At 41.2% G+C, this 11756-nt stretch overlaps 1 non-coding gene across 1 annotated transcript; it reads left to right on the forward strand.

The window, feature by feature from the left end:
• Positions 1 to 7509: 7509 nt before the first annotated feature.
• LOC114811570 lies at positions 7510 to 7647 on the forward strand. The gene has a single exon (XR_003759267.1). It is a non-coding gene; the product is annotated as a small nucleolar RNA SNORA7 (small nucleolar RNA).
• The last annotated feature ends 4109 nt before the right edge of the window (positions 7648 to 11756 follow it).

Genomic DNA, 11756 nt, shown 5'->3' on the forward strand with positions numbered 1-11756 from the left:
GGAATTTCTTCTGTAATGGGAGATTCCCCATGAAAACAGAAAAGGAGAAAAGCCTCTGCTGTGCCTGCAAGAGCCTTAGAAACCACCAGGTTATAAAGGATACTGAAACTCCTAGGATGTTTGGATATGAATGTCCAGGCAAAAAAAGAACCAACAATTTGGCAACCTGGATTACTACAGAACCCAGTATGGGAGAGTCCCAATAAGTGCTATTCTTAAAGCTAAGTGCTTTTCCTGCAAATGGATGTGCATAGTACAGGCAACCATGTACGTTCGTTACCCTATTTATTTTGTTAATGAATTGTACATCGCCTTGGTTCTATTTAGTTGCCATTGTTTTTACGAGATGTTCTTCCCCTTGACGCTGTTTAGTGCCATTGTTCTTGTCTGTCCGTCTCCCCCAATTAGACTGTAAGCCCGGCAAACGGCAGGGACTGTCTCTATCTGTTGCCGACTTGTTCATCCCAAGCGCTTAGTACAGTGCTCTGCACATAGTAAGCGCTCAATAAATACTATTGAATGAATGAATGAAAGAATCAGTCATTAAAAATTAGAAGCACAGTCAGTCTCCGAAGATGCAAGGCAGATTGACTTAGTAATGATGAAGAAGGAACTGAAAAAAAATAATGACATTTATTAAGCACTTACTATGTGTCAAGCACTGTACTAAGCACTGAGGTAGATATAAACAAATCAGGTTGAACACAATCCCTGTCCCACTTGGGGCTCACACTTTAATACCCATTTTACAGATGAGGTAACTGAGGTCCAGAGAAGTTAAGTGACTTGCCTAAGGCCACACAATAGATATGTGGGAGAGCTGAGATTAGAACCTATGGCCTTCTGACTCCCAAACCCATGCTCTATTCACTACATATTGCTTCTGAGGTTGAGAAACCTTTCAGACACTAGTGCTGAAATCAAAGGCTCCACAGAAATCTTCCCTTGTAAGATACATAGAGAAGAATATTGTGTGAGTGGCTTCAACAACAGGGAAGGGAATGGGCACCATGACTATCTCCATGCCCACTTATTTACTCCTGTCTTCTTATAGGCCCTCTCAGTCTCATAGGGATTTGGTTTATTCATTACTTGCCAATTGCTAAATTTTATTTTTATAGTTTTTGTCTTTGTTCTTATCCTTTAATTTATTTTTCAGATTGAGTTGGCCTACCTCCTCATTAGATTGAAAGCTCCTGTACAGCTGGGGCTGTACTTTCTACTTCTGTTGAATACACCCAAATGCTGAGGAAGGGTATTTTTTTTAACAGGAGGTGCTCAGAAAATGCTGTTGGTGGTGGTGGTGATGATGATGATGAACTTTTCCTTTAATAGAAGTTGAAGAAGGGTAACAGGAGTGAGCAAGGACCTAATGGCAGGAGATTCTGAGTGGCTAAAGTGAGGATGCCAAATCTGGACCATGTCACTTTAGGCACTCAAACGAGACTCATCTTTTTCCTGGCCCCAATCTCCTATGACCATCCTAGAATGGTATCCTCACTCTTCATTGCCAAACCATATCCAAGCTATCTATCAAAACTCCCTCTAAGTTCAATCTCTCCCTATGATACGTTTGGCTAACGCCACTTGGTTTCCAGACATTCCAATACCCCAGTCTGTTTTCCATTCCTCCAAATTCACCAGTCACTTGGGACTCATATTTAACTCAAGAGAGCTGCCTTTGATTCTGTTTGCGTGTGTGTGTGTGTGTTGCTTTTGAGTTTCTCCTGCCTATTCAACTAGACTGTAACCTTCCCATGGACAGGAACTTTGTTTGCTGCTACTCCCCTCAGCAATTAGTAGACCGACTGCTTAATCAGCATAATATCTGACTGGCTGATTGACTAACTTCCTAGTAGATGATCCATTGCCCTGAGGAAGTAAAGGACCCTGGAACCATTTCTTTTACCTCCTAATATAACACTCATGTTCAGGAATGTCACTTTGGGTGGTGGAAGCCATATTTCTTTAGTGATAAAGTGAGGTGGAGAAGGACAGAAGTATCTCATGTTTAATATTAGCACTAGCTGAAGTCACCGTTAATTTAGGAAAAGGGAAAACCCAGTTGCTATTCAGTCTGAGACAAACAGACTATGAAAGCACTCAGTATCTTGTCCTAATCACAGACTTATTGAAACAGAACCTGAATCTAAAGGGAAAGAGAAGATGGATGCTCTTTAGCTTTTCATAAAAAAACATGAAAGATGCAACCAATCTCATTTTATCATATCATTTTTCTTTACCACAGATTGATCCACCTTATCAAACACACACAAACTGAATCTACTTCCCAAGCTTGAGCAGTATCCTCCAAGAATTCCTTCTCATCAAAGGATTCTGGAAACACCAGGCTACTTTATTAACCAGGAGTGACCCACTCTAATCAGCACTTCTATGACCCAAACCCCACCCATGCTTAACCATATATATTCAGGTCATACAGTTCTGCCAGAATGAGAAATCAAAGGTGAATACAATCAGCTGATGGCTAACAGGAGAAAGTCATAAAAAATGCAACCCTGAAATGCCTAGGATGATGACTAGCAGATGTTCGGAATAAGTTTAGTTATGTGGGTGGCATGAATCAACACATCACATTAAATTTTCATGTTAATTTAAACCATGTCTAAGCCTGGGATTTCACAATCCCTTCCTGTTGTTTGCTGATTCCAAATGTTTCCCTCACTCTCTCATTGCTGTCCTTCATGTCATGGCTACATGGAACATCAAGGAAGAGTGAGCAATGAAGGAAATGATGGGGTTTCTCCTAATATCCACCATCTTGCTGCATAGGATTAAGGTTGATTTTGACTCAGCTCCATGGGCATAGAGTGGGCCAAGGGGACTTGGACAACCAAGTAACTGAACTTTTTGGAAGCCAGGGGTCTGGTTCAAACCTTGCAGTTCTGAGTTTTTCCTTCAGTTTGTCCAAAAAACCAACCCTGATTCAATTAAAGGTATTTATCAAGGTCTTATTGTGTGCATAGAACATGGTATTTAGTGCTTGAGAAAGTACAATACAGTTGGTAGGCATGATCTCTGCTCTGGAAAAGCTTACAAGTCTAGTGATTGCAATTTAGGACTTCTGAGGTCCTTTGGATTTAAGATGGTACAGGGACAAACTCCTCCTAGGGACTACTCCCTACTATGGGACCAGACTAACCCCTAGGTGTTGAGGAATGGAGCGAGAAGAAACACAAAGGGAGCAACTGTTCATTTCATCACATTTACTTCTAAAACAGGTTTCCCTGTGGCATTGACTTCATCTATCAATGATGGCCCAGATATACATTTCCCAAAAGAACATCATATTATGAAATCAGTGGCAATCATTCAATCATATTTATTGAGCACCTATTGTGTACAGAGCACTGTACCCTCCCAAGTGCTTAGTAGAGTGCTCTGCATACAGTAAGCATTCAATTTATTTATTAATGGTTTGATTATATTATGGAATGGGAGAGATCAACACAAAAAAGTTGGTATACATGTTCCCTGCCCACAAGGAGTTAATAGTCTAGATGGGCAGGCAGACATTAAAATACATCACGGATATGTACATAAGTCTCGTGGGGCTGAGGATGGCATGAATACAGAAAGGGTACAAATCCAAGTGCAAGGGCCACACAGCAGAGAAAGGGAGTAGAGGAAATGAAGACTTGGGGAAGGAATCAAGAAGACTGTAAGCTCCTCGTGTGCAGGGAACATGTCTACCAACTCTGTTTTGTACTCTACACAAAGTAGGTATTGAATAAATAGCACTGACTGTACTTATCAAGCAATATGGTCCTAGGAAGAGATTTAAATGCATGTATGAGCAGTAATGCTGAAACATTCCTTATGGTATTTGTTAAGCACTTACTATGTGCCAGGCAGTGTACTAAGCATTGGAGTAGGTAAAAGCTAATCCGGTTGGACACAGCCCATATCCGACATGGGGCTCACAATGTTATTCCCATTTTATAGATGAGGTAACTGAGGCACAGAGAAGTGAAGTGACTTGCCCAAGGTCACATATCAGACAGGTGTTGTACCCAGGATTAGAACCCAGGTCCTTCAGACTCCCAGGCCTAAGATCTATCCAGTAGGCCATGCTGCTTCTCTGAAACATGGAGAAAAAATGGAGAAAAAATTTGAAAACACCTATTTGGTAAGACAAGGAGCTATAGCTCTGCTGCCATTCTAATAGAAAGAGCACTATTTGGGGAATCAGGAGATCTAATACTGATGACTGTGCACTGGAAGCATACCTACTAGAAGACATGGTGGAGTGTGAACTGTTTCTCAGAATCGACAAAGGTCCGTAAACTGATAATTATTCTCAAGAAGATTCAGGTTATATACTAGCTGGCATCTAACAAACATTACACATAACCAGAGCTCAACATGAATGACACAAAGTTGAATTTTATCACTGAATTCTATTACCTGAATTGCAAATCGCTCAATGAGGTGAGATCAGATAAAGAGAAAAACAAATCATGATGGCTAGCATCTGTCATTGGGAAGCCTCTAAAAACAACTTGGGGTGTCAATAGAGAGAGTATCAAGGTTCATACCTAACTGAAGGCATAAAGAGCAATTATATCATCTGACCTTTTTTATGGCCCTGAGAATTGGACCTAGAACAAATGTCACATTCAACTTGTAGGGCCCCATCCTTTATACCAGCCACATGCCATACTTTGCATCAAGTGGTCAGGCTGGGTCTTAAAGAAGAGGTCCTGGAAATCAATTGGACTACCAGCCCTGAAGCAGTGTTGTCCACTTCACACCTTACTTGGGCAGGACAAGTAAGTATCACAGCATGACTTCAAAGCAAATTACTCTGGCATGCTGTAAAGAGGAAACCGTGGGGCTGAAATGGGGAAACCGTTGAAAATGGTTAATACAAGACAGGCTTTAAAGATACTACGAAGTTACAAGGCCATTGGAGCTGTCTTTTGTTGAAGCAATCTGTGATAAAGAATAGTTTACAACATACCTTTTGAAGGAAAGGACTCAATTCCTTTGAAATGTAAATGGCTATGGGAACCCATAATGAAATACAGGCTAAAATAACCTGGCAGAGCAGTGGAAAGAGGGGAGAAGGGCAGAGAAGAAAAGGCCAGACAAGAGAGGTCAGCCAGCTGTGCACCAAACAGAAATGGGGTCACTGCAATGCCTGGGGTAGATGTTAATGACCCCAAGAGAAAGAAATGAAAATAGTGTCAGGCACTGTCAGTGATTAATGCAACAGTGCAAGTAAGGGGCAATTTTACTATGCATGCAAAGCATAAGGGATTAACAGTCACATGTTGGTCCATAAATCCAAAGGGAAACTGTGTGTGTGTGTGGGTGTGTGTGTGTATATGTGTGTGTGATATATTTATCACATATATATGTATGATCCCATAGATTGATCAATTAATCCAATCAGTTATATTTATTGGTTGTCTACTGTATGCAAAGCATTATACTGAACACTTGGAAGAGTACAGTAGAAGAAAAAGAAAGTCCTTACACTCTTGGGACTCGCCGTTCAGTGGGAGATATAGGATATAGACAGACACAAATTTCTAACAAATAGAAAGAGCCAAGGGATAAAATAATACAACAGGAAGCAATATCAGAATGTTACATTAGAAAATCTGAATAAATAATTGAATTGAATAAGAATCAGCTGTTATAAATACATTTGAGGCCATGTGGATACCTATTTATATAATTTCACAACTGTGAGCCCATCTTTGGGCAGGGATTGTCTCTATCCGTTGCCAAATTGTACATTCCAAGAGCTTAGTACAGTGCTCTGCTTACAGCAATCGCTCAGTAAATACTATTGAATGAATGAATAAAATATGAGATCAAAAAAATGGAGGACAAACTGGATTTGAATCATACAGGAGGAAAAACAGACTCCATAGAACTAACACTATCTAGAATTGTATCTGCGCTTGAGTGTGTTTGTGTGTGTGTGTGTGTGTATGTACTTTAAATGGTATTTGTTAAGCGCTTACTATGTACCAGATACTGTACTAAGTCCTGGTGTAGATATAAAATAATCATTTTCGACAAAGTCACAGTCTCAGTCCCCATTTTACTGATGAGGTAACTGAGGCTCAGAGGAAGTGAAGTGACTTACCCAAGATCATACAGTAGACAAATAGTGGAGTTAGGATTAGAACACGAGTCCTCTGACTCCCCAGCCTGTGCTCTTTCCATTAGGCCATATTGCTTCTCATTATTAAGATAAAGCTAATCAGAGCTTCTTCTTGAAAGCGTAACCAGATGGTAACTGGGATTCTGTCAGAGCATATTCATATAGATCAGTTAACAAATGCAGCAAAGGTTGGACTCCCTCATGAGGGTTGTGGGGTATCATGTGGGCATTACCTCACTCCAGCCAATTGTCATAAAGAACCAGCTCATTTGATTCATTTCTCTCTCCTCTGGAGCATCAGGTGTCATCTGCAGGACTCCGGATACATTTGAACAAATGGTCAGCCCTGTGGTGGCAAATGATAGGTGGTTTTTTTTATAGCTGAGATGAGCATCTCAATGAAGACAGAGCAGTCCCAAATGAAATGCAAAGTCCCCAGTGAAAAGTTTATTTTGATTTAAAAGTCAATATGCCTGAACTGAACCCTAGCTGATTTAGACAAATGTTTTCTGAGCTTTCACAACTCTATGTTAACATTAGTCACACATCTCTGACAAAGTTGCTAAACTTTCCCAAATACGTTTTTAATGATCAAATGATATTTGTTTTTAATGCCTGCTATTGTGCTCATTAAATAGAAATTAAATGCGCAGTTTAGTGTATCATCTGGATAGGACTCAAAAAACCCTCTCCCTTTCTCCTTTCAGCTAAGAGAACAATTGTTAATGCAGCTGTTCAACATCTGGTCACTGCAAAATCCCATTGGAGAGATTTTCCAACTCTGAACTCGATATCCTGGTATATAGCGGCAGGTTGTTGCCTATCAATCTTTCCAGCTGCCAAAAGCCTCACGAAGTACTGTGAAATTTCCATGGGCTGCATATTACTCCTGGCCTTTAGCCAAAGTCTGGACAGGGCCTCTGAGGGGCCTTATATCTCAATAGCTCCTAAACCCTGAAAAAGACATTTTATATATTTTGGTAGCTCATACTGCTATATTTTCTGAAGGAGCCAGGGCCAGGATCTTTCTCTTTTAGGTAGCCCTGATTCTGTCAATACTGAGTTCTCCAGGTAGATTATTTTCTAAAAGCTTAGTTCTTTGCATCAAGACCTACCACCTTTCCCACCAGATTACTGTGTCTGATCTTAATCATTCTGCACTTATTCTCCATGAGAAATCCACCATCCATCCAGCCCTCAGTACATGGGTAGATCTACCTATCGACTAGGGGTTGGGGAAAACTAAAACCATCCAAAGATAAGATCATTAATCTAGGGGAGAGATTTATTTTCTAATGTGGATAGGCTTGGTCTAATAAAAACAGCACAATTCTGGAAAACAGAAAACCTGGGTTCTAATCTTGGCTTTCCTCTCAGGGTGGCACCTGGAGAGTTTCCAGCACTCTACCGGTCTCGACTATGGAAGGGAAAGTCAAGCAGAGGCATACCCATTCCATTCCTAGCTTGGCCAGTGGCTAGCCAGTGGAAGGCAATCTGCTACAAATCAAGACTCAACCATGCAGGGCAGCAGCAGCACGGGAGATTATTGAGGGAGGAGACTCTAGTTTACTGCACGGAAGGAGGTACTGGTAAACCACTTCCCTATTTTATCCAAGAAAACTCTATGGATACACTACCAGAACAATTGCAAGTGGAGTTGGGGCATTCTGGGAGAGATGTGTTCATGGTGTCGCTATGGGTCACAGGCGACTCAACAGCATAAGACACTACAAGACAATCCTGACTCTGCCAATTACCTGCTATATGCATGCCACTAAACTTCTCTGTGCCTCAGTTTCCTCATCTATAAAATAGGGATCAGCGCTTGTTCTCTCTCCTACTTAGAGTGTGAGCCCCGTGTGGATCAGGGACTGTGTACAACCTGTTTAATTTGGATCTACCCCAGTGCTTAGAACAGTGCTTGACATATACTGTGTCTGATCTTAATCATTCCCCACTTATTCTCAATGAGAAGTCCATTATCATATCCCTTTGGAGAATCAGAATCTACCCATGTACTGAGGGCTGGGGAAAACTAAAACTCTTAACAAATACCATAGTAATTGTTCAAACTCTGCTAACAATTTACTCTACCTCAGTTTACCCATCAAGAAAATGGGATTGAAATGATTTCTCCAGTCTCAGCTATGAGGGCAGTCCTGCTCTACATGGTTTTCAGAAACTCGGACCTGTCCTCAAAACACAGGCCCTGACACATAGAATAGATCTCTATTAAAGACCTTTTAAGAACTCTTAGTCGCTATTGTTGCAGCCAGGCGAAAGCTGCGCCTAGTCCTACTAATTCCTCTTTACCTATTGCTGCTCTGTCCTGACATCTGTTTGTTATTAATCGCTCTTTGCCTTCTCTCTGCCTTTACCTCCCACGTTGAACCTGAATGCTATGGTTACATCCTGCTCATGTCTCTGGTCAGTCTGGCTTGATTCCGAGGGTCTGTCTGGCCTGCTTCTGCCCTTCTCTCCAATCACCTGCTCCTCTATCAATCAATCAATCAATAAATTGAGTGCTTCCTCTGTGCAGAGGGCTCTACTAAGCATATGGGAGAGTATAACGTAACAACATGAAGACACATTCTCTGCCCACAAGGAGCTTATAGTCACTAGCTGGGACCTAAGGGTGGTAGTGCTCCCCTACTAGGTTGTAAAGCTCACTGTGGGCAGGAAATGTGTATGTTTATTGTTCTATTGTACTCTCCCAAGCACTTACTACTGTGCTCTTGCACACAATAAGTGCTCAATAAATTTGATTGGATGAATGAATGAATTGTGCTGTTTCCCTGCATCACTGACACCTACAGGTCTGATGGCCTAAGGTGAAGTAGGAGTACATAACAATCCAATTGCTTCTTTTTTTTTTTGAATCATATTTGTTAAGCACTTACTATGTGCCAGGCACTGTACTAAGGCACTGGCATGGATGCAAGCTAATCAAGTTGGACAGACTCCATGTCCCACATGGGCTCACAATCTTAATCCCCATTTTTACAGATGATGGAACTGAGGCAAGAGAAGTGATATGAATTGCCAATATAGTAATAATAATGTTAATAGTAATGTTGGTATTTTGTTAAGCATTTACTATGTGCCAAGCACTGTTCTAAGCTCTGAGGTAGATACAGGTAATCAGATGTCCACGTGGGCTCACAGTCTTCATCCCCATTTTTACAGATGAGGTCACTGAGTCCCAGAGAAGTGAAGTGACTTGCCCAAAGTCACACAGCTGACAAGTGGCAGAGTCGGGATTAGAGCCCATGAACTCTGACTCCCAAGCCCAGACTCTACCCACTGAGCCAGGCTGCTTCTCAATATCACACAGCAGTCAAGTGGCAGAGCTGGGACTAGAACCCAGGTCCTCTGACTCCTAGGCCCCCATTCTTTCCACCATGCCAAGCTGCTTCTCTACTTTATTACTATGCAAGTAGATATTAGGATCCTTCCACTATTTCCTCTAGACTATAAGTTCATTATATTGTACTGTCCCAAGAACTTAGTACAGTGCTCTGCAATAGTAAGTGCTCAATAAATGTGCTTGATTGATTGATAGCCAGTTCCTCTTTCTAAGCATGGCTGCCTTCAGCTGCCAGACTGTGACCTGGGAGAAAGAGGACCTGGGTTCTAATTATGGCTCTGCTGGTTGTATGCTATGTGATCTCACCTGCCAGGAACTTACACTAGTTCTCCATTATCAAGCCTGTGGGTTAACCATGGCAGGCATCAAAATCCTCACTATTTATCAGAATCCTTTCTCTATAACTTTTTCCTCCCACAACCAGCAATGTGACTCCTTCCCAGATCCCATGTCAAATGGAAGCTCCTTAATCTCGACTTTTAGGCAATTAATCAGCTCCCTTCCTTCTGTTGTTACTATAGTATTTGTTAAGCACTTACTACGTGCCAGGCACTGTACTAAACACTGGGGTGGATACAAGGTAATCAGATTGTCCTACACGGGGGTCACAGTCTCAATCCCCATTGTACTGATGTGGTAACTGAGGTACAGAGAAGCCAAGTGACTTATATAAGGTCACACAACAGATGAGTGGAAGAGCTGGGATTAGAACCTGTGACCTTCTGACTCCCAGACCCGAGCTCTAAACCTCACTGCTTTAGATCAAGTGCTCAATAAATGCCAGTGATTGATTGGCCATATTTCCCTCCTTAGCCCTTGAATTAGCTTCACGTATATTCTGATTCCAGTTGCCTGTGACTCCAAATCATCTATCTGCCAATGTTTCAGCACTGTACTCTCAAGCTCTTTCCCTTACATATTAAGCCAGGGCTTTTGAATCTCTAACTCAGGAATGTGTTGCCCTTTTTCAGTGTTAAGGTCTTGGGCTCTTCCAATGCTAAATAATAAAAGATCCATCTATCAATTTCTTTGGGGTGAAGAAAGCCAAAGTGTAATAATATTCGGTAATGGTCTTAACTCAAGAGGTTAATCAAACATTGATGGTGTGACCAAACATATGATTCATGAGTCAAACTAATGAAGATCAGCAGTGACAACTGAAAGGTTCAATCTCTCACATCTTCAATATTTCCTCAGGTTGTACTCTCCCTGGCTTGTGCTCACTTAGGCAAGATCATAAATATTGTCTTGTCACTTTTATGATTATTGGTGGTTAGAGTTGATGAATATTGATACTAGTCAACTGTGTAGGAGATATTAAATACATTAGCTAATTTCCCCTTAATGCTTCACCCAATATGAAATCAATATTGGCTTAATAATTAACATGTTTAAACATTTTTATGTATATTTCATGAATGAGACCATTATGTTTATTTTATGAAGATAAAATATTTAGTTTCTGGGACTGGCTGTGCTGTCATGACAACTCTGGATGAGGCTATCTCTTCAATCTACCCAGAAAGTATGTCTTCTCACCTTTCAGGAAAATCAGAAGTTTAGAGCTTTGGTCTGTGGGTCTGGAATTTCCCACATCTGCTGACTGGCTAACTGTGAGAGATGGCTGGGTTTAAAATAAGGGGATTGGATTATCTTGGCAGCAACAGAAGCCTCTGACTCCTGAAGGAGAAGTCTTGGTGAGAGCTAGAATTCTTAGCCAAGAATGTTTGGCTAAAGCTCATTGTCCAATGTAAAACCTTTCTAGTTCCTGGAAAATCTAGTACTGTAGTAGTTTAAGGGCCCTGCAGACACAGGTACAGAAAGGAGTGCTGGAACTAAAGGCATACACATCTGTATTAGACTCCACTGAAGTTGGCTCCTTAGCAGATCAAAATTGGGGCAGCTTTGCTATATGACTATAAATGAGAATCAAAATCAGTCATCCTTTATATAGCACTAATAAAAGGAGATATGGAATTCAGAACTCCATCCAGGATCCAATTGTTAAAGGTGTGGAGTAGTTAGAAACTGTAACTGAACCAGATTCCCCAACCAGATAGGATCAAACTCAGTGCTGAATTACTACCATGAATCAGAGAAGTAATGAGGAGCAGCATAGCTTGAGGAGTCAGTCACTTAGTCAATCATATTTACTGAATGCTTACTGTGTGCAGTGCACTGAACTAAGCTCTTGGGAGAGTACAATATAACAATGAACTGACACATCTCCTGCCACAACACAGCAGC

The sequence above is a fragment of the Ornithorhynchus anatinus genome, chromosome 4, assembly GCF_004115215.2.
Source record: "Ornithorhynchus anatinus isolate Pmale09 chromosome 4, mOrnAna1.pri.v4, whole genome shotgun sequence".
Taxonomy (NCBI): Eukaryota; Metazoa; Chordata; class Mammalia; order Monotremata; family Ornithorhynchidae; genus Ornithorhynchus; species Ornithorhynchus anatinus.